This window comes from Panthera pardus, unplaced genomic scaffold (genome assembly GCF_024362965.1).
Source record: "Panthera pardus isolate Hobbes unplaced genomic scaffold, ASM2436296v1 HiC_scaffold_24, whole genome shotgun sequence".
Taxonomy (NCBI): domain Eukaryota; kingdom Metazoa; phylum Chordata; class Mammalia; order Carnivora; family Felidae; genus Panthera; species Panthera pardus.
The window spans coordinates 43129528-43154632 of NW_026526810.1; the positions used below are offsets into that span (position 1 = coordinate 43129528).

Here is a 25105-nt window from a genome sequence, read left to right on the forward strand (position 1 = left end):
GAGTCTGCTTTGGATTCTGTTTCCCTCTCTCTCTGCCCCTCCCCTGCTTGCACTCTGTCTCTCTGTCTCCCATAAATAAATAAATATTAAAAAATTTAAAAAAAGCTATAGCATCCATCTCAGCCAATGAAAAGCCCATGTACAGTCTCAGGACTGAGAACACAAATGAGGTTAATTTAAAGTGGCAGGGCAGGCACTGTAGTGCTGTTTAAGATTAAAATGTTTATACCACTTAGTACACTAATGAAAACATATTGTGAACCACTGGGTTTTTCAATAAGGCAGATCAGCTCTTGATTTGGTGGGCAGCCAATCAATAAGGCAGATACAGAGCAGAGCTGGAAATGGAGAATAAAGATGCCAGTGGGGTGTCCCAGCAGCAGACAGGTGTATCTGCTAAACAGAAAGAACCAGCTACTTTTCTCCAGAACTGTGCTCCCATGTAAGGCAAAGTATTCTAAATTGAAGAACCACAATTTGGTTCCAAGACACTCTGCTATGTTAGGTTTTCTTTAGTCTTTTATTTTCCCCTCCTGATTTGTTTTAATTGTACATAAGACAATTGACATATGCACACAGGTACACTGCATTTTATTTTCCAAATAGACAATGATATGCAAGGCTGGGTATGAAAGGACTTCTCAGCTCTTAGAAACTCCTATATGACTTTCAGTCCTTTGAAATTTTGTAATTAGGCCATCATCAATAAACCCTTGTCAAATTATCCTAACTTGAGTTGTGACTTCTGTTTTCTAGGACTCTGATGCATACACCTTTTTCCACAGGCTTCACACCAAATCAGAATCTTTGATGGCAAAATTTCTATGACTGTCCACTGGTCGGTGTCATCTGTTCTGGCCAAGATCTCAAATTATGAATCCTCAGAGAAGGGACCAGAATTAGATAGCCAGCAGCCTCAGAGCCCAGCCAACATAAACTTGAAAGTGTGTTTCTAGAAATTAGGATGACAGCTAATGAAGTGAGTTCCTGGGAACCACAATTCTACATATAGCAATATGTTCACACAACTCTTACAAGCAATCTACACACCATGGAATGGAAGAAAGCATTATATTAAGCCCCTATTTACTCAGTAACAGATTTCTTAACTTTCTTTCATGAACTTAAAAGCTTATATAAATAAACTTTCTAGACTCCTGGTGTATGAAGAAATTTGTTAATGAGGAGTTTATTCATTAAGTAAAGTCACAAAACCTTACTGTTTACATATTTTAAAAATAAAGATACAAAAAGTAATCACTAACAAAAAAAATAAGATACAATATTTTTCTGGTCTGAAGATCCCTTTACCTTCAGACACTGAACACAATATTAACTCTGGAATTGCAAGGTCAGGAGCAAGGATATCAGATCCCAGAAGTTTTAGTTCCTGGCCAGCTTGTGAAGTTCAAGATCCTTAAGCATGCTGATCACAGCTGGGAGGATTTGTTTTGCTCTATTATTTTTCTGTGCTGTCAGATAATTAGCAGTACTTAAATTCTATCTTTTTAAAGCTCTCTGCTTTTCTCCAGCCTATGCGTTTTATTTTAAATGTGTCTCTAATATTAATGGCAGAAGGTATTTCACAACTCAGCTCCGAGTACTTTCCCAGTGCCATCTACTATTGATCTCCCTAACAGCCTCTCCCCAACCTCTCCCTGCTCCTGGCACAGCCATACACTGATACTCCTACTACAGATAAGGTTGCTATCCTTTCTTACCCATGTACCTCATGTCTCCCTGTCTGGAATTCCCTCCCCACCTTTACATTGAACCCTTTGTAGGAGCTGCCTCTTGATATTATCCTTCCACTCCTTTTCACGCTGAACTGTCTTAGGGCTCTAGTATATTCAGGGACCAGAAGTCCCTTCCTTCCTCCCTACATCTTCCTGGGCAGGTGATGTCTGCCCTGCCCTGAAATACGATATTAGATTTCAGTCAACCTGCTTTGCATGTTGTGAGAAGCTGCTTTGTGTCAGGTACCCTGCCAAGCCCTAGAGATTCAAAGACAGCCAGGGTGGCATAGTAAAGCTGGAATACAACGGACCTTAGTCAAAGAAGCACATTACAATGGTCCATCCTGGAGGCACATGAAAAGGCTCTCAGAGCACAGATGCTGTAAACAGGAAAGATGACTGAAGGCCATGAACTGTGGGCAGGAAAGAGTTAAAGATATTTCCCACTGGTCCCAGTCTGCACCGTTTCATTGCAAAGTCACATGCATACAGTTTCTGTTCTGTGAGAATGAACACAGAAGACAAAACAAAACAAAACAAAACAAAACAAAACAAAAAACCCCAACATCTTAAACCAAATACTGTGTTTTCTGGTGGAGGATACCAATCTTCTTGCTGCCCTCTCTTTTTGTCCAGAATCATAAGGCAAAGACTGATATCCCTATGAGAACGCAGGGCCGCTCTGTGACTGTATCAAATCTCCTATGACAGGTCTGCATTGCACAAGGTCTCTCTCTTCTTTGGCATTTGGCATAGCTGCAATTCCGAATTTTTTAAAATGCGATAGCTTGATGATTTTCTATAATGTGACACTGTAATAGTCACAGATCAGGGCTTGCTTGTTTCTCCCATCTTTGCATCTTTAGCACCCATCACAAGGCCTGCCACATTAAAACACTCAATAAATAGGTGTCAGAGAAGAGCCAATAAATGATAATACCATTATCAACTAGGTATCTCCATAAATTTAGATACAATGTTTCATATAATCCTTACAGTAATCCTTTTTTAAATATAAGATCACTGAGTCTTTGAGAGCTGAAAAATGGGAGGTTTATGATTTGAACCCAGGTCCACCTGGCTTGCTGCAGCCACACTCTTAGCTACATTGTCATATAATAAGATTTATTAGGGGAGAGGGTTGATACAGCAAGTTTCCAGAAACAACAAGGGCTGGAAGCAACAGACAGAATAAAAAGTCATTTTTAGCAAGTCCATCGGACACCAAATGTGGAAGTGCCGAATTCCTGCTGATTTCCATTCCACAAAGACAAACTGGAAATCACTTAAATATCCAAAGTAAGAAAATTGTTAAGTCAGTTATGGCTATGGCACATCTGTGTGGTAGAATACTATTTAATCATCAAGTCATATTTTATGAGAATATGGGGAAATGTTCGAGATATATCATTAGATAGAAAAGGCAGATTATAAAAAAGGCTATATACTACAACTTGGCTTTATTTTGTTTTGTTTTGATATATTCATTTTTTTAATTTTTATGTTTTGAAGTAATACATGTATAGAACTTAAACACTAACATACTAGTACAAGGCTTGTTACAAGAAACAGTGATCCCTTGACTCTACTTTTTTTCCTCAGTAGCCCTTCTCTAAGAATAAATCAGAGATAAAGAATATTTAAATTCTTTAACTGTTTCTTCTTGCATTTGCCTTCATGTTTCAGACCAGTACCACCAAGAGACCAGGCACGGATCTGGTACCAGATCCAGGCATAGTTTCAGATCTAGGCACGAATCTGGTTCTAGCAGATCAGATCACTCCTGCTGGACAACACAAGTATTTCTTTCTTGGGATCTTCTAAGACTGAACCATTAATATGGTGCTTACTTGCTGATGTGGGATGACTCATTTATATCAGACACAGGATAAGTTCAGACCCTGGACTTCCAACTTCCCACTGTTGACCCTTGGCTTAGAGCTGCACCTAGAAGCCTGTGCAATGGATCTCACCCATCCATGTTCCACTTATCCTGCTATTTCAGGTCTACAGCATCCAAACATGGGCGTGTGGTTTTGGTGGTGATGGCAGAAATTCTTTCGCCTGTATGCCCTCTGCCACTGGCACTACCCACTGTCAGGCAGTCCTACAGAAGTGCTGTGCCCCCCACCCAGGGTTCTTGAGACTGTTGCTCCTGAATACCAACAGGCCCCTCTCATCCGTTTGCTCTAATTGCCTCCAGTGCATGAAGACATATCAGTCTCCAGGGTCAGTCTTTAGCTGTGCTAGACAAGAGATAGTCTCTGTTAATGTAACACCCCATCAGCTTTTCCAAGTCACTGGAAAACAGTATTCACAGAAAGTAACGGTTTAACCAGCATTAAATACGTAGAATTAGGGAACTGTAAAGTAAGATCTATATTATTTCAATACAGATTCTGAAGAAATAGTGCCTTATGAGTAATAACAGTACTGCTATCTTTTTTCTCAGGACAGTGAAGAGATATGAAATTAGCCAAGAATGGAACTGTTGACAATAAAGAACACAATGCTATGGTTTCTGTGCCTGAACTAGAAGAGGTGTTCCTGGACACTATGATACTTCCTAAATGTAAATACCTCTTCTTTTCTCTACATGTGCAAATAAATCAAATCCTGATATCTTTCATGGGCCCATGAACTTTATCACACACCTTAAACTGAATTGTTTATGTAAAAAAAAAAAAAAGGCACTACAAAAGTATTATCCTGTATCCTACATACCTTAGGGGAGGCTCTATTTATAACTTGCAGTGTTGCTACTTCAGGATTTCATAATTTTAGACATTATCTATTGAGCTCCTTCTCTAGAATATCAGAAATGATCTTTCTTAAACTTCTTCAGCTTCACATATATATCAATTTATATACATGTGTGTGTGTGTGTATAAATTCCGACACCAAAGTAAATAGCAGGTTTGCTTCCACAACATTGCTAACATACCAGAGTCCCCAAGGAAGTGCTAGGTTTATTTTCACAGCCAATTTTTGCCTTTTGGATGCCCTGGGTCCTGGCTTCATTCCCAGATTAGGTCTTGGCTCCTGCTAAGAGTCAACCAACTGCTAAAAATGCAGCGACTTAGAAGCCAAAGGACTGGAAAAGAAGAGCTTGAAGAACGAGCCAGCCTGTCAAGGATCCAACAGGCTGTAACTGGTGGAGGGGGGCTCCTGCCAACTATCACAGGGATTCCAAAGTAGACCACAGAACATCTGGGACAGGCTGCGGAAGTTCAAGGGTGGAACTGTTCCAAACGTGATTCCTGACTGTAATCTAACTCCAATTCTTTTCATCTGATCATGTTTCATGAGTTTCTTACTTTGTCTCTTCCTCTCATAGTGTTTTTTTTTCTTTTTCCACACCCTTCAACAACAACTACCACTATCAGCAGATAATAAAATTCCTTTCTGCCTTGTTCAATGGCCCCAGCAGAACATAAGTTCACTTTATTAGTTATGCCTTACTAGTTGCCCTAAAAGTCTATACCCAGGGTAGAGCATAAGCCTGAGAAGTTTATAGGTTCCAATAAGATTAGCCTTCTACAAACTCTATAGAAATCAGAGATCCTTAGGAAGCCCAAGACCTTTGCTGAAATATGAGGGTTATACAGTGTCAGCTTTCCTATGTTCATAGATGCAGAGCATTGAGCAATAAAGAACAAAAAGAGTGTTGACGAAACAATATGTAGAGGTGGGGTGCTGAGCAATAAGGAATATGGAGAAACAGCCTGTTCTAGGAATCAGAGGCAGCAATTTCAACTACAACCCTCCCACAACCCCATCTCTAAATATAGGTGGGAGAAAAGCCTCTCATAATGGAATGACTGGGTTAATAGTAGCATTTTGTCTCAGGAAGCATTTTCCCTTTCGGAAATGTTCTCCATTCTGATTTATTACTTTACTCTTAAATTAGCCTAGACCAAACATTTAATTTTAAAAGTACTTTTCTGGGACATTCTATATGCCTACATATTTAAAAGTAATAAATCCACAAGGAGTCATTGTGGTATCAGAAGTGTCTTGACTGTGGTAGCAAATACATGAATCTATGCAGGTAATAAAATGTACAGAACTTAACACACACATACATAACAATGAGTACAAGTAAAACTGGGGAAATCAGAATATAATCTTTGGGTTGTACAAATGTCAGTATCTTGGTCGTGATGTCATGTCATGTTTTGCAAAATGTTATCTTTGGGGTAAATTAGGCAAAGTGTACAGGAGATCCCTCCGTATTATTTCTTACATCTTCATGTGAATCTGCAATGATCTCAAATTACAAATAATATTTACAAATAATAATGAATCAGGGGTTCCTGGGTGGCTCAGTCAGTTAAGCATCCAACTTCTGCTCAGGTCATGATCTCATGGTCCGTGAGTTCAAGCCCTGCGTCGGGCTCTATGCCGTCAGTTCGTGGAGCTTGCTTCGGATTCTGTGTCTCCCTCTCTCTCTGCCCCTCCCCCATTCATGCACTGTCTCTCTCTGTCTCTTAAGAAATGAATAAACGTTAAAAAAATTTAAAAAATCATAATAATGAATCAAGCTAACAACACACTAAATACAATACAGTCTATCCTCATCTTTTAAAATATGCCACATAACTACCTAGAATTTCAGGTTTCATTTTGATATTCTCTCACACCTTGGAGTTTTACACTCTGGGGTACCCATCCCTGGTGTACCCCTCTTTTCTCACCTCAGGCTGCACCTGCACTGCACAAGATGACTGAAGTGCACACTGTGGATCCTCAGTGGAACATACCCCTTTCACCTGTCCATATACCTTTCATCTCTGACACAGCCCCTCAGAGCCCCACAAACTTGAAATTCTGGAGACCTCAGTGCTCAGAGCTGGGCTGTGGGGAAGAGTTGGGGCACTTTAGCCTCTGAATGGATGCATCTCCTTGACCCTGTTAACTTCACATCTTGTGGAGGGCCATAATCAGAAAAGGACCAGGGTGAGGCCCAGGCCAGGGGTCTCTCTTGTCAAAGTCTAAGTGGAGGAGGTGTCAATCATTATTACCATTTTGTAGATAAGAAAATAGAGACTTAGAAAAATTGTGCCTCATGCAACTGATAACGATGAAGCCAGATCTCTCAGGGTTTAGGGGTCTATTGGAAACCTGAGTAAAACATTCACTCCACTGTCATTAAGGAGTCTACCGAGGGCCTTCCTATCTTTTCACAGCTGTCATAATTATAAGCTGGATATACAAGTTGTCTTTCTCCGGATTTATATAATTAATTTAATGAACAGATTAGTATTGAAATTGAATTCAATTCAAGAGACATTCATTGAAAACCTATGCCACAGTTGTTTAGACACTGCTCATTATTTTCGGGGCCAGCTCATTTATCTTGATTAATTCAGGTGCCAACTCTGCAACATAAAAAATCAGTGCTAAACTTAAATAAATGTATTATGCAGTCACCATTACAAATAGTAATGCTTTAGCAGGCATTCCTGAGACATTTCTATGCATTTTGTTCTATTTTTTCATTATTTCCAGAAATTTCTCTCTAGTTCTTAAATAATAAGATGATTAGATAGAATGATATACAAAATTCACCCTCTTTTCCTCCAGATAGAGAGGTGGAAATGAGTTAGACAAAGTGGAAGGTGGATAGTGGAAAGAAATGGAAGCTGGCAAGAATAACAGAAAGCTTAAGAGTTAGAAATGCTTCCTAATTTGTCAACTATAGCCCTCCTAGGACCTCTCAATACAAAACTTTAAAAAATATCAGACACATTCTTCCTTCTTCTGGTCAAAATATCCTATTCTGTTCCTTTGGGTGTCCCCACTATTTCCTACTGATAGAGTGGTTTAGAGATATTGGACTGACTTTACCCTACATCATGTTGAGTGAGCTGAATGCTCTATCCTGTCAGCTGGGGAAAAACAAATTCTCCTTCACCCTCAGTGGGATTATAAGTGGAATCCCCAGAAACAAGGACAGAGGGAACCTTCTTGCCACAGTGCACCATGAACATTTATCTTGTATCTCTTCCAATAGTCATTTGTGGAGATGAAGTTGTAAGAAGAAAATATGTGAACTTGAGCTCACGGATTTGGGGCATCTTTTCTAGCAGAGGCTTCCTCTTCTGGATTCTCTGCATTCCATTTAGATAAGGTTTTGGAGTCAGATATCTTCAAGTAAGAAAAGTGTTACCTTAGTAAGATAGCATCATACAAAATTAGGAAATCATTCTCAAAATAATGGATTTAGTTGGGAGAAACCAAGAATGTTAATGTATGTGAAGTTGCCTGCAATATTAAATAAAATATAAAATATACTGGACATGGATTAAATCAGCCAATGAGATGAGCTGGGGATCACAAAGCATTGAACAAGTGGAGAGGAGTGGAATGGTGCTGAACAAGGAGCTCAGAGTAAAGATGAGGAGGCAGGAATTCAGTGATATATATCAGTGAGGCAGAGATGGGTCTTCTAGACTGGACAACTGCTATAGCAGGAGTGCCTCCTCTCTCCACATTTGCCACCTAGTCTCCTAGTCTCAACACAGCCACCAACTCTGTCCCCTATTCTAAAGGTTTCCTGATAATATAATAGAAACTTAGAAAAACTTTCCTATCTACTTGAAACTCAAAGACTTACCATGCCACCCAGTCTTACATGATCGGGTCCCTGGCTCTCTCTTCAATTACACTCTTCAATCTTTCTTTCTCCTAGTTTACTTCCCTCATCCCCTTTGGTCAGCTTACTATTTCACAAATACTTCAAGCATGTTCCCACTTCAACAACTCTGCATTTGCTCTGTCCTCTGCCTCAAATGCCCTTTCCCTAAATAGTCACACAACTTCCTCCTTCAATTATTCAAGTCCGTATTCAAATGCCCACATGATCCAGGAAAGCTTCCTTAACCACTCTATCCAAAATAGCACATATACTCACCTAAATTGCTCTCTCTCCTCCTTGCCTCCTTATTATGTCTTCACAATAAGGGTTACTAACTGATAGCATGTTATTTTGTTCATTCCTTGTCGGAACCCCATACTGGCTTTAAATTCCATGAAAGCAGAAACTTTGTTTACATTGCCTCTGTATCAGCAATGCCTGCAACATACCCAGCATGTGGTAAGCACTCAGAAGCATTTGTAGAATGAAGAAATGAAGTATGGTGAGTGGTTCATAGTGGACTATTATGTGAAAGGTAAGTTTGGCCAAATGAATGAGGTAAAAGCCATCAAAAGGTTTGAAACATAGCATGAGTTGACAAAATGGAGGCAATGGATTTTCTGAAGAACAGAGTTTAAGCCCCAGGATCCATCATAGTTCCTAGCACACAGTAAGATGTTCATTTATTGCTTTCATGATGATGTTAGATGTTAAACAAAACAGAGAAATTCCTTTTCTGTCACATGATGGGACAAGGAAAATGCACCCAGAATGAAAGATTGACATTCCCCTGCACAGAATATAGGAGCTACTATGAACTGAATTGCTGTCCTCCCAAAATTCATATGTTGAAGCCCTAACTCCCAATATAACTATATTTGGAAACAAGGTCTTTAGGAGGTAATTAAAATTAAATAATATCATAATGGCAGAGCCCCAATCAGATAGTAATGTGGCTTTTTAAGAAGAGGAAGAGCGATGCCTGGGTGGCTCAGTCAGTTGAGCATCCAGCTCTTGAAGTTAGCTCTGATCATGATCCCAGGGATGGGAGACTGAGTCCTGCATCGGGGCTCAAGAATCCTGCTTGGGATTCTCTCTCTCTCTCTCTCTCTCTCTCTTTCTCTCTCTTCCTCTCTCTTTCTCTCTCTCTCTCTCCCTCCTTACCTCCCACTTCTCTATTCAGCTCACATACTCTGTCTCTCAAGAAGAGGAAGAAGGTGGAGGAAGAGGAGGAGGAGGAGGGGGAGAAGAAAAAGAAGAAGAAGAAGAGCTATCTCTCTCTGTCCCTCTGTTTCTATTTCTTTATCTTGTGAAGACACAGCAAAAAGGTGGCCATCTGCCAGCCAGGAAAATAACTTTCACCACAAACCAAATCTGCCAACAACCTCAATCTTGGACTTCCAGCCTTCAGAAAGGTAAAAAACAAATTTCTGCTCTTTAAGCCACTCAGCTTGTGGTATTTTGTTGCAGCAAGCTGACCTGATAGGAGTCTTCTGGTATTTCTATTCCACATTATTAGAGCTTCTTTCCTGCTGATGAAGTCTTCTGGGAACTCTATCCTGAATGAAATAAGATAGCAACTGGTGATGAGCAGTAAATGGACTGTTTCTCTTGGAGACACTGGCTTTAAATCACATATCTATCAATGAGGCAGCCAGCATAAGGACCCCATTATAAGTGCCCCCTGAAGACTCATTGTGGGAAGAATGTCTAATTTCCCTTGGGACAAGTAACCAATTTTCAGTTATATTATGCTTTCTCACAGATGAGGAGAGTTGTCCTCAGCTGTTTATATCAGTGTTCTAAGATACTCTAGAAAAAGCATTTTAAATGGCTTCCATGATCAAAGCAATATTTGAGTCAATGTGTTATCTGTATATTTTTTTGTAACAAAGAGTGTGTAACAATTTTGTAGTCATAAAAATTATTAAAAATTATTAAAAGTTAATTTCAAAAGAAAAGCAGGATACACATATACACATACATTATTATTATTATTATTATTATTATTATTATTATTATTATAACAAATGTTGAAAATATATGAGAAAAAAGCCCAAGAGCAAATCACCAACAGTGGTTTGTCTTGGATGATGTTAGCTAATGCTTACTGAACACTTTTTGGGATCAGATGGTTTACCTGAATGGCTCATTTCATTTCTTAGCAACCATATGGTATAGTTACTATTAACATTATGTCTATTTTACAAATAAAGAAACTGAGGCACAGACAAGTACAGTACCATTCCCAACATCATATAGTTTGGTGGCACCGTTGGGATTTGAACCTAGTCAATTTGACACTAAAATCTGTGTTCCTACCATACACATACTGTCAAAGATACAGTATTTTATTCTTTTGGGTTTACTTTTACAGTGGAAAAAAAAAATAGGATTCTCCGTATTTCTTGTCTGTGTATAGAAAAAGAAAATAGTATTAAAGGATCAATATAAAAAATTCAAGGCAATGGACAAAATATACACTAAAATCACAACCTGTTTATAGAATTCTGCCTTGCATAAATAAAATTCCATTGCCCACTTCTTGCTGAGATTGTTTTTAGAGAACAGACACCTGCATAAGTCCTGATGGAATGGCCCTCACCTTGGAAAGATGGCCTGCTGTGACTGCATCTGCAATCTAATCATGATTTTCAAAAGAATTAAACTAGAAAAAGAAAACCAGAGTCTCATGAAGTATGTGATTTGAAAAAAATAATAATGGTGAAACCAGTTTGTCTTTTTAAAATAATTAATTGATTCTGTTTAATTTGTAATATTTTTCTAAGGGAAATATATCACTTAAAAAGTATAGATTTTTAGATGTTATATTTTTCTGAAAGAAACATTGACCCTTTAAGTAGGAAAAATTAAATAAGGCATTGTGGTATCAACTGAAACTCAGCAACTATAAGGTTTTTTAGAAAGAAAGCTACAGAGGGGCACGTGGGTGGCTCAGTTGGATTAATTGTTCGACTCTTGGCTTTGGCTCAGGTCATGATCTCACGGTTCGTGAGTTCAAGCCCCACATCGCTGCTTGGGGTCTCCCTCGCTCTGCCCCTCCCCGACTCATTCTCTATCTCTCTCTCTCTCTCAAAAAAAAAAAAAAAAATCTAAAAAAAAAAAGAAATCTACAGAGAAAGGAGTATATTGAAATCTGTATATGAGGTATCTGGAAGAATCAGTGACTATAGGCTCCATTTTACACATGAATCAGTTTAGATCCAGATCTAAGGAGGGCCATAATTTGGGGTGAGTTCTGGTAATATAGTCAAAGTGATATTGTACACTGCTACCATCCATGAGGTAGTCCAGTGTCTTACCTGCATGTTTTGCATGATCTTAGGAAGAGGTCAAAGATTTTTTAAGTTTACTTCCAATCAATATTACATTATAAAGAAAAACATACATATATGGGAAATAAGACAAATAATATTTATTTAGAATTGGAAAAGATACATCTCATTAACTTTTGACAAAAGATCACTGAGTGCTATAAACCCATTACTTACCATACTTGGTTGAAAGCCCCCTGCTTGCTGTCACTCGGCCACTTATCCAGTATTCTATATATTTTCGTGATTCATTTATTAAGTTTAAATTAACAGGAATATGTTATAGACTCTCCTGTAAAGAGCACATGTTTTATAAGTACACACTTAATAATGACTAACACTGTTTCTTCTTTTTGCTGTTAATTTCTACAGAGTTGATTAAATTGCACTCTTAACATCCACTTAAGTGTGTTCCAGCGTAGAACAAAATGTTCCCAAATTACATGTTCTGAACTATAGAGAGTCAGCTTTGGTCAATTAGGATGGATTCCTCCCTCTCAGATGTTGATAGAATATGGCTGTTCCATCAAATGCATAATTATAAATTAATGGTTTTAACCACGAAATGAAATCACTAATGTAGCCATATATAATATTTCGGAGGGATACATGTCTCTATCACACTAATTAAGGCATATCTGAATGATCTGTACAGTCAAAATTTGTCTATGCAAAAAAAAAATCCTAAAGTATATAATAAAAATGGATCTAATGCTGAATCTTGAACCCTGTCTTATTCTAGCTGTAAAAACTGTTACAATCCACAGAAATATGATCTAATTAAAGAAAATTTCCATGTCTCATCTCACTACAAGATGATTTTACAAAATAATTTTGCTTATTATATTTAATAACTGGACAGTTAAATATATTTAGGAGAAAGATGTAACTTTTTTAATTTTAAAATGTTAATTTTTCTAATGCAAGGGATTTTCTCCAATATTTTCTTTTAGTTGTCCACTTTTAAATATCTAGGAGCGTTTGAATAAAAAGTATGAAGGACATTCCAATAAAGAATTTTAATTTGTGGGGCGCCTGGGTGGCTCAGTCGGTTGAGCAACCGACTTTGGCTCAGGTCATGATCTCACGGTTTGTGAGTTTGAGCCCCGCATCAGCCTCCATGCTGACAGCTCAGAGCCAGGGGCCTGCTTCGGATTCTGTGTCTCCTTCTCTCTTTCTGCCCCTCCCTCACTCATGCTCAGTCTCTGTCTGAGAAATAAACATTAATTTTTTAAAAATAATTTTAATTTATTTTGTTTCTTCTATTCCACATATGAATGAAATCCTATGGTATCTGTCTTTCTCTGACTTACAAAGGACAAGGGTGAAAAAAAAGAAAGAGAAAGAGAGGCAAGCCAAGAAGCAGACACTTAACTATTGGGAACAAATTGATTCTAGAAGTTACTAGCGGGGGAGGTATGTGTGGGGTTGAGTTAAACAGGTGACGGGGATTAAGGAGTGCACTTACGCTGAGTACCAGGTTAGTTTGGAAGTGTTGAATCACTATATTGTACCCTGGAAACTAATATTACACTGTATGTTACCTAACTGGAATTTAAATAAAAACTTAAAAAAAAAGAATTTTAATTTAAATGCAGTGGAAAGTTCTTAAAGGGTTATCATAAAACCAAATGAATAAGATTTACAATCAAAAGATCATGGCCACCGGTATAGCGAGAAAGAGGTTTAAGAGTGAAAGCTGAGAGCTGATTGAAAGGCAGTTTCTCCTTCTTTCCTGGGAAAGGATGGTATATGAACTGGGGTTGGTGGCTGTAAGAATTCACAGAGGGGGGCACCTGGGTGGCTTAGCAGGTGGAGCCTCAGCTCTTGGTTTCAGCTCAGATCATGATCTCACAGTTCGTGAGTTCAAGCCCTGCATTAGGCTCTGTGCTAACAGGGCAGATTCTGCTTGGAATTCTCTCTCTCTCTCTCTCTCTCTCTCTCTTAAAATAAAAAGAATTGACAGAGGAAGTGGATATGAAATATATTTTAGAAGTAGAATTAACAGAACTTAGGTTAAATCATGTAAGTCAGTGAAATGACTCTTAGGTCTTTGTTTTGTTTTGTGTTTTGCTTGACTGGTTAAATGAATAATGGTGCCATTAAATTAAGAAGGCTGAAAGAAGGGTAGAACTGGGAACATTAAGATTCTACTTCTACATGTAAAGTTTGTATTACTGTTCAGCTATTTAGTTGAGTTTTCAAGTAAGCTATTGATATGAAAGTTTGGAACTGATAGGAGATACAAGAGCTGGAGATATAGACATAGATTCATCAATATCAGATGGTATTAAATCCATGGGACTAGAAGAAACGATGTAGGGAGTGATGATAGTGAACAAATAACATTTGACTCTGTTCAGATGCTCTCTTTCATTTGGGGGTCAAGTAGAGGAAAAGTTGCAAGTAAGGAGACCAAGAAGTAGTAGCCAGTGACACAGGAGGAAAGCCAGGAGAGTGTGACATCCCAGGAGGGAGAGAAGAAAGCTTTTTCAGACATATTCACTAACGTGCTTATTTGAACCAGGCCTTTTAGTGGCTCATACCTGCAATGCAAAAAAGTTTTAAAAAGGAAACATAAAGAATAACTTTGTAACAGGGGAAAAAAAGAGAAATAATTTGGATCACGATTAAAGAGACAATTTAATCCCTTTATTGACTAAACGGGCATTTACTAACTACAGGTTAAACTGGGGGCTTGCGAACCTGAGACCAAGGGAGAGGAAGTTGAGAAAGCTGTTCCCAGACATCTCCCCATGCCAGTATCTGGAAGAACAAACTTAAAGGAGTCTTTTCCACTTGCAGGGCAGTAGTCACTTCAAGTCACAGCTTGCCCAACAAGTGCTGAGGTTAACATTCAGAAACAGGAGAAAGCGACAAACAAACAAAGCAGGGTATGAGAGCGATGAGAGCAGTGCTCCCTCCCTCTCTTCGCCACCCCACTCATCTCCCATAAAGGACTGCATGAAGTAGCCAGATAGTAGGTACTGTAGGGACAAATACACATGAAATACAGGAGGCTTAATGTTCTCTCTTGCAAATAAATGAGATTTCCCTGTCCTCCTTTTTCTTTGAGCATTTACTTAGAAAAATTATAACTTTAAGTACTATCTCCTTTGAAATGTATGTAAATCCCTTTGAAGACTAGATCAACATTTTGTCAGCTTTATAATCTGGGAAACTCTTTCTCAAGGACTCAGAGCCATCTGTTTGAAATGTAAACATCAAGGAAGGTAACGCCACTATCTCCCACTTTCTGTGGGAGGGTCACTTCCCTGTGCAGCTTGCTCCAGTTGCAAAACTGTCTCATGTTATAAAGACATGAAAAGTTTGGTTTTCCTCTGGATAAACACAGCACAGATGGTCACCCCAATTTCTAAGTAAGGTTGGGATGAACTGTATGTGACAAATGGTGTTGTCAAGACCGCTTATTTGAGAACTAGTTATTTTTTATTTTGAGAACATGTAAGTAATGGGTTGTACCTGCTTGGTTATATAAAAGGTTTGGGGGTGGGGGATGTTCTGTCTTTGCAATCTGTTAGTTGATCTCCTGAGATACACATCACATTCTGTTTTAATGCTTATTCAATAGTAAAGCGTCTTCCTTCTCAACTATGTGGAGAGGATTTCTGGGTTGGAGGAGATTGTGTTTATATTATAATACCCGTTTCCCATTTAAATTAACCATCTTCCTTAATGAAAATTAACAATAAAAATCCTCCTATTCCTACCAAGTGATAAAGGAAAAAAAAACTGGTAGGTGGATTGTGTACAAGGAAACTTTGCAGATTTTCTTTTTTTTTTTTTTTAATTTTTTTTTATTTTTTAATATATGAAATTTACTGTCAAATTGGTTTCCATACAACACCCAGTGCTCATCCCAAAAGGTGCCCTCCTCAATACCCATCACCCACCCTGCCCTCCCTCCCACCCTGCCCTCCCTCCCACCCCCCATCAACCCTCAGTTTGTTCTCAGTTTTTAACAGTCTCTTAACTTTGCAGATTTTCAACGCACCAATCCCGACCAGACAGCTTTCCTAACTTTTTTTTCCCCAAAATGATACATTACGTAACATGGTAATTAACATCTATGCTATATAATGAGATAAATTATATGGAAGAATAAAAGGTTTTTAAATTAGAGGAAAAGTACACTTTAAATAAGTCAATTTTATTCTACAATTAAACAAATACAGACTGAGTACTTTCTGCGTTTCATATGCTGATTAGGCGAGGGCTAACCAAACCGACTGAGATAGCTGCTGTTCCGAAGGTGCTCAGAGTCTAGCTGGGAAGAGACTCTTGCATCCTTAATTAATTTTGAATATATAAATAGTAACAAGTAGAAATGTCCTAATTCCGAGTAGAAACGTCTTCATCCCTAAATAGATAATTTCCAATTATATCTATAGATTGTTTCAGTCATTTTGCTTTCATTTCATATTCTAACTCTTTTTCCAATTATGATGAGATGGGAGGCCAAAACACTAAGCTGTGAGTAGGAATTTAAACTGTAAAATTTTCGGGGCGCCTGGGTGGCTCAGTCGGTTAAGCATCCGACTTCAGCTCAGGTCATGATCTCAAGGCTAGTGAGTCCGAGCCCCGCGTTGCTCTGTGCTGACAGCTCAGAGCCTGGAGCCTGCTTCAGATTCTGTGTCTCCCTCTCTCTTTCTGACCCTCCCCCGTTCATGCTCTGTCTCTCTTTGTCTCAAAAGTAAATAAATGTTAAAAAAAATTAAAAAAAATAAATAAACTGTAAAATTTTCTATGTGTCTAAGTTATGGAGGAGAATATTTTTAATAAGTGACAATCTTGGACAAGAATCATCAAGGTTTTCCTAATGGGAAGGATGAAAAAAACCTTTAATTCCAATGTAGGTTAAATTCAATCTGTAGCCCATAAATTATGGTGGAAAATGGAAGGAAAGAAAACAGAAGTACTATATGGGTCTTCAATTTGTCCTCCTGGCCACAAAATGCAACCATCCAAGTTGAATTCCTATTCCAAACAGGATTTTTTAAAAATCAAGAATGCAAAACCAGTGCAGCCACTCTGGAAAACAGTATGGAGGTTCTTCAAAAATAAGAAGAGAACTACCCTATGACCCAGAAATTGCACCACATTTACCCAAAGGATACAAAAATACTGACTCGAAGGGACACATGCACGCTGGTATTGATAGCAGTGTTATCAACAATAGCCAAATTACGGAAAGAGCCCAAATTCATTCATCGACTGAAGAATGGATAAAGAAGATGTGGTATATAAATACAAAAGAATATTACTCAGCCATCAAAAATAATGAAATCTTGCCATTTGCAATGATGTGGATGGAGCTAGAGTGTATTATGCTAAGCAAAGTAAATCAGTCAGAGAAAGACAAATGCCATACGATTTCACTGATATGTGGAACTGAAGAAATAAACCAAATGAACATAGAGGGAAAACCACAAAGCAGACTCCTAACTACAGAGAACACACTGAGGTTTACTGGAGGGGAGGTGGGGGGGAGAGATGGGTTAAATGGGTGATGGGTATTGAGGAGAGCACTTGTGATGAGCACTGGGTATTGTATGCAAGCAATGAATCACTAAGTTCTACACCTGAAACTACTATTACACTGTAGGCTAACTAACTGGAATTTAAATTAAAAAAAAAATGATTAAAAAAAAGAATAGAGCCATATTTGAAAATACGTGAGCTTTCACAGAGTCAGAATGTTTTGGCTGCTGGAAGTCCTGCCTCAATGTTAATTGTTGCTGATGGATCAGGGTGGTGGTTGCTGAAGATTGGAATGGCTGTGGCAATTTCTTAAAGGAAGACAACAATGAACTTCACTGTGTGGACTGACTCTTCCTTTCATGAACAATTTCTCTGTAGCATATGTTGCTGTTTGATAACATTTTACCTACAGTAGAACTTGTTTCAAAATCAGAGTCAATTCCAACAAACCTTGTCGCTTGCTTTATCAGTTAAGTTTATGTAATATTCTAAGTCCTTTGTTGTCATTTCAACAGTCTTCACGGCATATTCACCAGGACCAGGTGCCATCTCAAGAAACCACTTTCTTTGTTCAGCCATAAGTAACAGCTTCTCATCAGTTAAAGTTTTATCATAAGTTTGCAGCAATTCGGTCATATCTTCAGGCTCCACTTGTAATTCTAGTTCTCTTGCTATTTCCACCAAATCTATTGTTACTTTGTCCACTGAAGTCTTGAACCCCTCAAATTCATTCATGAGGGTTACAATAAATTTCTTCCAAACTCCCATTCATGTTGATATTTTGACCTCATTCTATGAATCATAAATTGTTCTTAATAGCATATAGAATGATGAATGCTTTCTAGAAAGTTTTCAATTCATTTTGCCAAGATCCACCAAGGGAATCACCATCTGTGGCAGCTATAGTTTATAAAATGTATTTCTTAAATAATGAGGCTTAAAAGTCAAAATTATTCCTTGATCCGTGGGCTGCAGGGTGGATGTTGTGTTAGCAGGCATGAAAACACTAACCTCATTGTACATCTTATCAGAGCTCTTGGAGGACCAGATGCACAGTCAGTAAGCAGTAATGTTTTGAAATAAGTTTTTTTTTTTTTTTTTTTTTGCTCTGCAGTAGGTGACATCGTGGGCTTAAAATATTCAGTAAACTGTTGTAGACAACTGTTGTAGATGTGTTGCCACCCAGGTTTGGTTGTTCCATTTAAGGAGCATCAGTCGAGTAGATTTAGCATCATTCTTAACAGCCCTAGGGCTTTCAGAATGATAAATAAGCATTGAATTCATCAGGTGCATTAGCCCCTAACAAGAGAGTCAGCCTGTCCTCTGAAGCTTTGAAGCCAGGCATTGACTTCTCCCCAGTTACAAAAGTCCTAGATGGCATCTTCTTCCAATATAAAGCTGCTTCATCTTACATTGAAAATCTGTACCCACCTTCATTAATTACCTTATCTAGACCTTCTGGATAATTAATTATCTTATCTAGACCTTCTGATGCAGCTTCTACATCAGCACTTGCTGTTTCATCTTGTACTTTTACATTATGGAGACGGCTTCTTTCTTAAACCACATGAACCAACCTCTCTTAGCTTCAGACTTTTCTTCTGCACCTTCCTCATCTCTCAGCCTTTGTAAAAACGACGACAGTCAGGGCCTCACTCTGAATTAGGCTTTGGTTTAAGAGGACTTGTGGCTTGTTTGACCTTCTATCCAGACCACTCAGACTTTCTCCCTATTAGCAACAAGGCTGTTTGGCTTTCTTATCATTTGTGTGTTTGCTAGAGTAGCATTTGTAAATTTCTTCAAGAACTCTTCCTCTGCCTTCACAACTTGGCAAAGTGTTTGATGCACGGGTTTAGTTTTTGGCCTAGCTCAGCTTTCAACATTCCTTCCTCATTAAGCTTAATAATTTCTAGCTTTCAATTTAAAGTGAGAGACATGCAACTCTTCTGTCACTTAAACACTTAGGGGCCCATTGTAGGGTTATCAGTTGGCCTGGTTTCAATACTGTTGCGTCTCAGGCAAGAGAGAGACCCAAGGAGAGGGAGAGACACAGGGGAACAGCCAATTGGTAGAGCCATCAGAACACAAACAACATTTATCGACCAAGTGTGCCATCTTATGTGGTCATGGTTCATTGCACTCCAAATCAATTACAATACATTTCTGATCACAGATCACCATAATAAATATAATAATAATGGAAAAGTTTGAAATATTAGGAGACTCACCAAAACGTGACACAGAGACACGACATGAGCAAATGCTTTGGAAAAATTGCACTGACAGACTTGCTCAATGAAAAATACTCACAAACCTTCAGTTTGTAAAATATGCAGTATCTGCAAAGTACAATGAAGCAAAGCAAAATAAAACAAGGTATGCTTCTATCTATTTCCTTCCATCTCCTTGAATAGGAAAGAAGTTAAATAAGTGATTCTGAATCTTTCTGGGCTCAAGAATTCTCTACACCTAAAAATAATTGAGGTCCAGAAAGAACTTTTGTTGATATGGGTTATTTCATATTTCCTTAATATTTACCTTGTTAAGGAAATAAACTAAGAGTTTAAAAAAATGTTATTTACTTTAAAATAACAATAATAAACATGTTTTAACATTAAAAAGTTTTTAAAAATTGTCTATATTTTCAAAAAATAGTAACAAGACTTGTGACTTTGTCCTACAATTTTGAAAACCCTTTAATATCAGGCTTCATAGAAGACAATTAAATTATCATATCTGCTCCTGCATTTATCTGGGTTTTTTCAAAATTTTTTAGTGTTTATTTATTTTTGAGAGAGAGAGACAGACACAAGAAGGGGAAGGGCAGAGAAAGAGGGAGATACAGAATCCAAAGTAGGCTCCAGGTTCTCAGCTGTCAGTACAGAGCCTGACATGGAGCTCAAACTCACTGACCGTGAGATCATGACCTGAGCCAAAGTCAGATGCTCAACCGACTGAGCCACCCAGGCGCCCGGGCCTTTATCTGTTTTAATATGCTGTTTTGGATGAAGTATAATAAAGAAAATATGGTCTCACACAGACATGTAGTTGGACAAAGAAGTAGTATTTTAATAGCCTTTCAGATAATTATGAATATTCTTCTTTGACACTATATCAAAACTCAATAGGTATAGCTTTTTAGGTGAGTTGCTCTATGGAATATAAAGCCATATCACTGAATTTTTCATACTCTATTGTGTTAAAACCCATTCATCTATTTTATACTTTGAACAGATCCTTTACTGATGTGCAACTTTGTAATATCACACATTAATCATTTGTAAAATATTTGTTCATGAGACTATTGCAGATGTCCCCAAACTGACATTTTATTGTATAATAAAACACATCACATTTGCTGTTATAGCAAAAGATATCATAAAAAAAGAGGTTTGGGGAGCTTTCAAGTTCATGTGACATACGCCACAAGGTACTAGTACAGTTTGATCAACTAAAGAACTATAAAAACACAATGTATTATTTTATGTGCTGAGGTCTGCTAATGCTAGTATCTTAGATGTACCCACTTCATAATAACAGGAATGACTATAAAGATCCTAATAATACATAATAATATAATCTTAAAATGATCTGATGTCTGTGATTTGCTTCAAAATAATTAAAAGGAGGGATGGGGTGCCTGGGTGGCGCAGTCGGTTAAGCGTCCGACTTCAGCCAGGTCACGATCTCACGGTCCGTGAGTTTGAGCCCCGCGTCAGGCTCTGGGCTGATGGCTCGGAGCCTGGAGCCTGTTTCCGATTCTGTGTCTCCCTCTCTCTCTGCCCCTCCCCCGTTCATGCTCTGTCTCTCTCTGTCCCAAAAATAAATAAAAAACATTGAAAAAAAAATTAAAAAAAAAAAAAAAAGGAGGGGACATGGAGGTCATTATAGATAAAACAAGATTAGACATGGGTGGAAAGTTATTATTAATTATATTATTCCCTTTACTTGAGTTCATGTTTGAAATTTGCCAAAATAAATATTAATATATAACTTGAACTCTTCAATGGAGTTACTTTTCTTTTTTGGATCATAACATGACTAATTAAGATCCAAACTTTTTAAATTCAATTTGACGGGTTACACAACTAACAAAAGATCTACCTTACGATGATTTGGCACTATACAGGAGTACTTAACATTGATTTCTCATACTCTTCTAAAATAACAATTTTCTTTCACAAATATCATCTAACAAGCTTAGTCCTTACCTCAGGTCACAGGCAAAAAATATCAGGTAATTCTACCTATAGTTTACCAAACAAAGTATCCTAATAAATGTTCAAATTATTTTCCAGTATTGGATTTTAACTTACAAATTTACATAGGAATATATTTTTTTCACTTGAGGAAAATAAAATATTTTTGCAGGTGCTCTTGTTAAACTGATTAATGTATTGTTTCCTATAACCTAGACTTCTCTTTTTTTTCTCAATTTAAGCAATAATTCCAAAGTGATTTTCATGTCTAAATGAAAGGAACTTTTCATTTAAAAATTAGGTTAATTTACCTATTGAATTTCAAAGATTTAAGAACATATCTGAAGAGATTGAATTAGTAATCAAAAATCTCCCAAAAAACAAGAGTCCAGGGCCAGATGGATTTCCAGGGGGAATTCTACCAAACATTTAAGGAAGAAGTAACACCTATTCTCTTGAAGGTGTTCCAAAAAAAAAAGAAATGAAAGGAAGACTTCCCAACTCTTTCTATGAAGCCAGCATTACCTTGATTCCAAAACCAGACAAAGACCCCACTACAAAGGAGAACTATAGACCAATTTCTCTGATGAACATGGATGCAAAAATCCTCAACAAGATATTAGCCAACCAGATTCAACAATATATTAAAAAAAATTTTCACCACGACCAAGTGGGATTTATACCTGGGATGCAGGGCTGGTTCAATATCTGCAAAACAATCAATGTGATTCATCACATCAATAAAAGAAAGGACAAGAACCACATGAGCCTCTCAATAGATGCAGAGAAAGCATTTGACAAAATACAACATCCTTTCTTGATAAAAACCCTCAAGAAAGTAGGGACAGAAGAATCATACCTCGAGATCATAAAAGCCCAACGTTATGAAAGACCCAACGTTAATATCACCCTCAATGGGGAAAAACTGAAAGTTTTCCTCCTAAGGTCAGGAACAAGACAGGGATGTCCACAGTCACCACTGTTATTCAACATAGTACTGGAAGTCTTAGCCTGAGCAATCAGACAACACAAAGAAATAAAAGGCATCCAAAGCAGCCAAGGGGAGGTCAAACTTTCATTCTTCGCAGATGACATGATACTTCATATGGAAAACCCAAAAGATTCCACCAAAAGACTGCTAGAACTGATCCATGAATTCAGAAAGGTGGCAGGATATAAAATCAATGCACAGAAATTGGTTGCATTCCTAAACACCAAAAATGAAGCAACAGAAAGGGAAATCAAGGAAACTATATCATTTACAATTGCACCAAAACCCATAAAATACCTAGGAACAAATATAACCAAAGAGGTAAAGAATCTATACACTGAAAACTATAGAAAGCTTATGAAGGAAATTGAAGAAGAGACAAAAAAATGGAAAAAGATTCCTTGCTCCTGAAAAAGAACAAATATTGTTAAAATGTCAATACTACGCAAAGCAATCTACATAGTCAATGCAATCCCTATCAAAATAACACCAGCATTCTTCACAGAGCTAGAACAAACAATCCTAAAATTTGTATGGAACCGAAAAGACCCCAAATAGTAAAAGCAATCTTGAAAAAGAAAACCAAAGTAGGAGGCATCACAATCCCAGACTTCAAGCTATACTACAAAGCTGTAATCATCAAGACAGTATGGTACTGGAACAAGAACAGACACTCAGCTCAGTGGAACAGAATAGAGAACCCAGAAGCAGACCCAAAAACATATGCCCAACTAATCTTTGACAAAGCAGGAAAAAATACCCAATGGAATAAAGACAGTCTCTTCAGCAAGTGGTGCTGGGAAAACTGGATAGCGACATGCAGAAAAATGAACCTGGACCACTTTCTTACACCATACACAAAAATAAACTCAAAATGGATGAAAGACCTCAAAGTAAGACAGGAAGCCATCAAAATCCTTGAGGAGAAAGCAGGCAAAACCTCTTTGATCTTGGCTGCAGCAACTTCTTACTCAACACATCTCTGGAGGCAAGGGAAACAAAAGCAAAAATGAAGTATTGGGACCTCATCAAAATAAAAAGCTTCTGCACAGCAAAGGAAATAATCAGCAAAACTAAAAGACAACCGATGAAATGGGAGAAGATATTTGCAAACCACATATCAAATAAAGGGTTAGTATCCAAAATCTATAAAGAACTTATCAAACTCAACACCCAAAAAAACAAATAATCCAGTGAAGAAATGGGCAAAAGACATGAACAGACACTTCTCCGAAGAAGTTGGACATTCAGATGGCCATCTGCCACGTGAAAAATGCTCCACATCACTCATCATCAGGGAAATACAAATCAAAACCACAATGAGGTACCACCTCACACCGGTCAGAATGGCTAACATTAACAACTCAGGCAAGAGCAGATGTTGGCGAGGATGTGGAGAAAGAGGATCTCTTTTGCACTGTTGGTGGGAATGCAAACTGGTGCAGCCACTCTGGAAAACAGTATGGAGGTTCCTCAAAAAATTAAAAATGGAACTACGCTATGATCCAGCAATTGCACTACTAGGTATTTATCCAAGGGATACAGGTGTGCTGTTTTGAAGGGACACATGCACCCCCATGTTTATAGCAGCAATATCAACAATAGCCAAAGTATGGAAAGACCCCAAATGTCCATTGACAGACGAATGAATAAAGCAAATGTGGTATATATATACAATGGAGTATTACTTGGCAATCAAAAAGAATGAAATCTTGCCATTTGCAAATATGTGAATAGAACTAGAGGGTATTATGCTAAGCAAAATTAGTCAGTCAGAGAAAGACAAATATCATGTGACTTCACTCATATGAGGGCTTTAAGACACAGAACAGATGAACACAAGGGAAGGGAAGTAAAAATAATATAAGAACAGGGAGGGGGACAAAACATGAGAGACTCTTAAATACAGAGAACAAACATCGGGTTTCTGGAGGGGTGTGTGTGGGGGGGAATGAGCTAAATGGGTAAGGGACATTAAGGAATCTACCCCTGAAATCATTGTTGCAGTATATGCTAACTAACTTGGATGTAAATTAAAAAAAAAAAAAAAAGAACAAATTTGAAAAGAGGACACCCCTCATCTCATAGCCTAAATAGTAGGCTTTTCTCCCCTTACTTTTCATATTGGATGATTATTCTCCATGTCTCCTAATGTTAATACAGAACTTTAACTACTCAAAAGTATGAGCAAAATGAGGTGGGACAGAGAAAGGTTACTGGTGCTCTTTAACAGTGCTCTCTGAGGGCATCATAAAAGACTTATATGTTTTTTATAACTTTTAAAATCTCATTGAAGTTTCACAAGGAAAGTGTCTTTGTAACTTGTGCACTTAAAAAAAAGTTCTTTAGTTTCCTTTAAGCTAGGATATTTCTCTGTTTTGTCTTTTATGACATTAATATTTTTAGAGTCCAGATCAATTGTTTTGCCAAAATGTGGTAAAAAGGCCAAAACTATTTTTTTTTAAATGATATAAACAGAAGTTTCATCTTTATCCTGTTACCACTCTTCCCATTTAGGTGACCATTTTTTAAGAATTTCTAGTTTATATGGGGCACCTGGGTGGCTCAGTTGGTTAAGCATCTGACTTCGGCTCAGGTCATGATCTCATGGTTGGTGAGTTCGAGCCCCGCCTCGGGCTCTGTGCTAACAGCTCGGAGCCTGGAGCCTGCTTCAAGTTCTATTCTTCCTCTCTCATGCTCTG

The 25105-nt window shown here is 37.8% G+C and overlaps 1 long non-coding RNA gene across 2 annotated transcripts; it reads right to left on the bottom strand.

Annotated features, from left to right (window-relative positions):
* Positions 1–1163: 1163 nt before the first annotated feature.
* Positions 1164–15499, bottom strand: LOC109262580 (uncharacterized). Of its 2 annotated transcripts, XR_008417084.1 has the most exons (4): positions 14418–15499; positions 11889–12003; positions 9856–9935; positions 1164–3982 (listed from the first exon to the last, which is right to left on the bottom strand). It is a non-coding gene; the product is annotated as an uncharacterized LOC109262580 (long non-coding RNA). The 2 variants fall into 2 exon arrangements; XR_008417083.1 differs by having other exon boundaries at positions 11889–15498.
* Positions 15500–25105: the final 9606 nt, after the last annotated feature.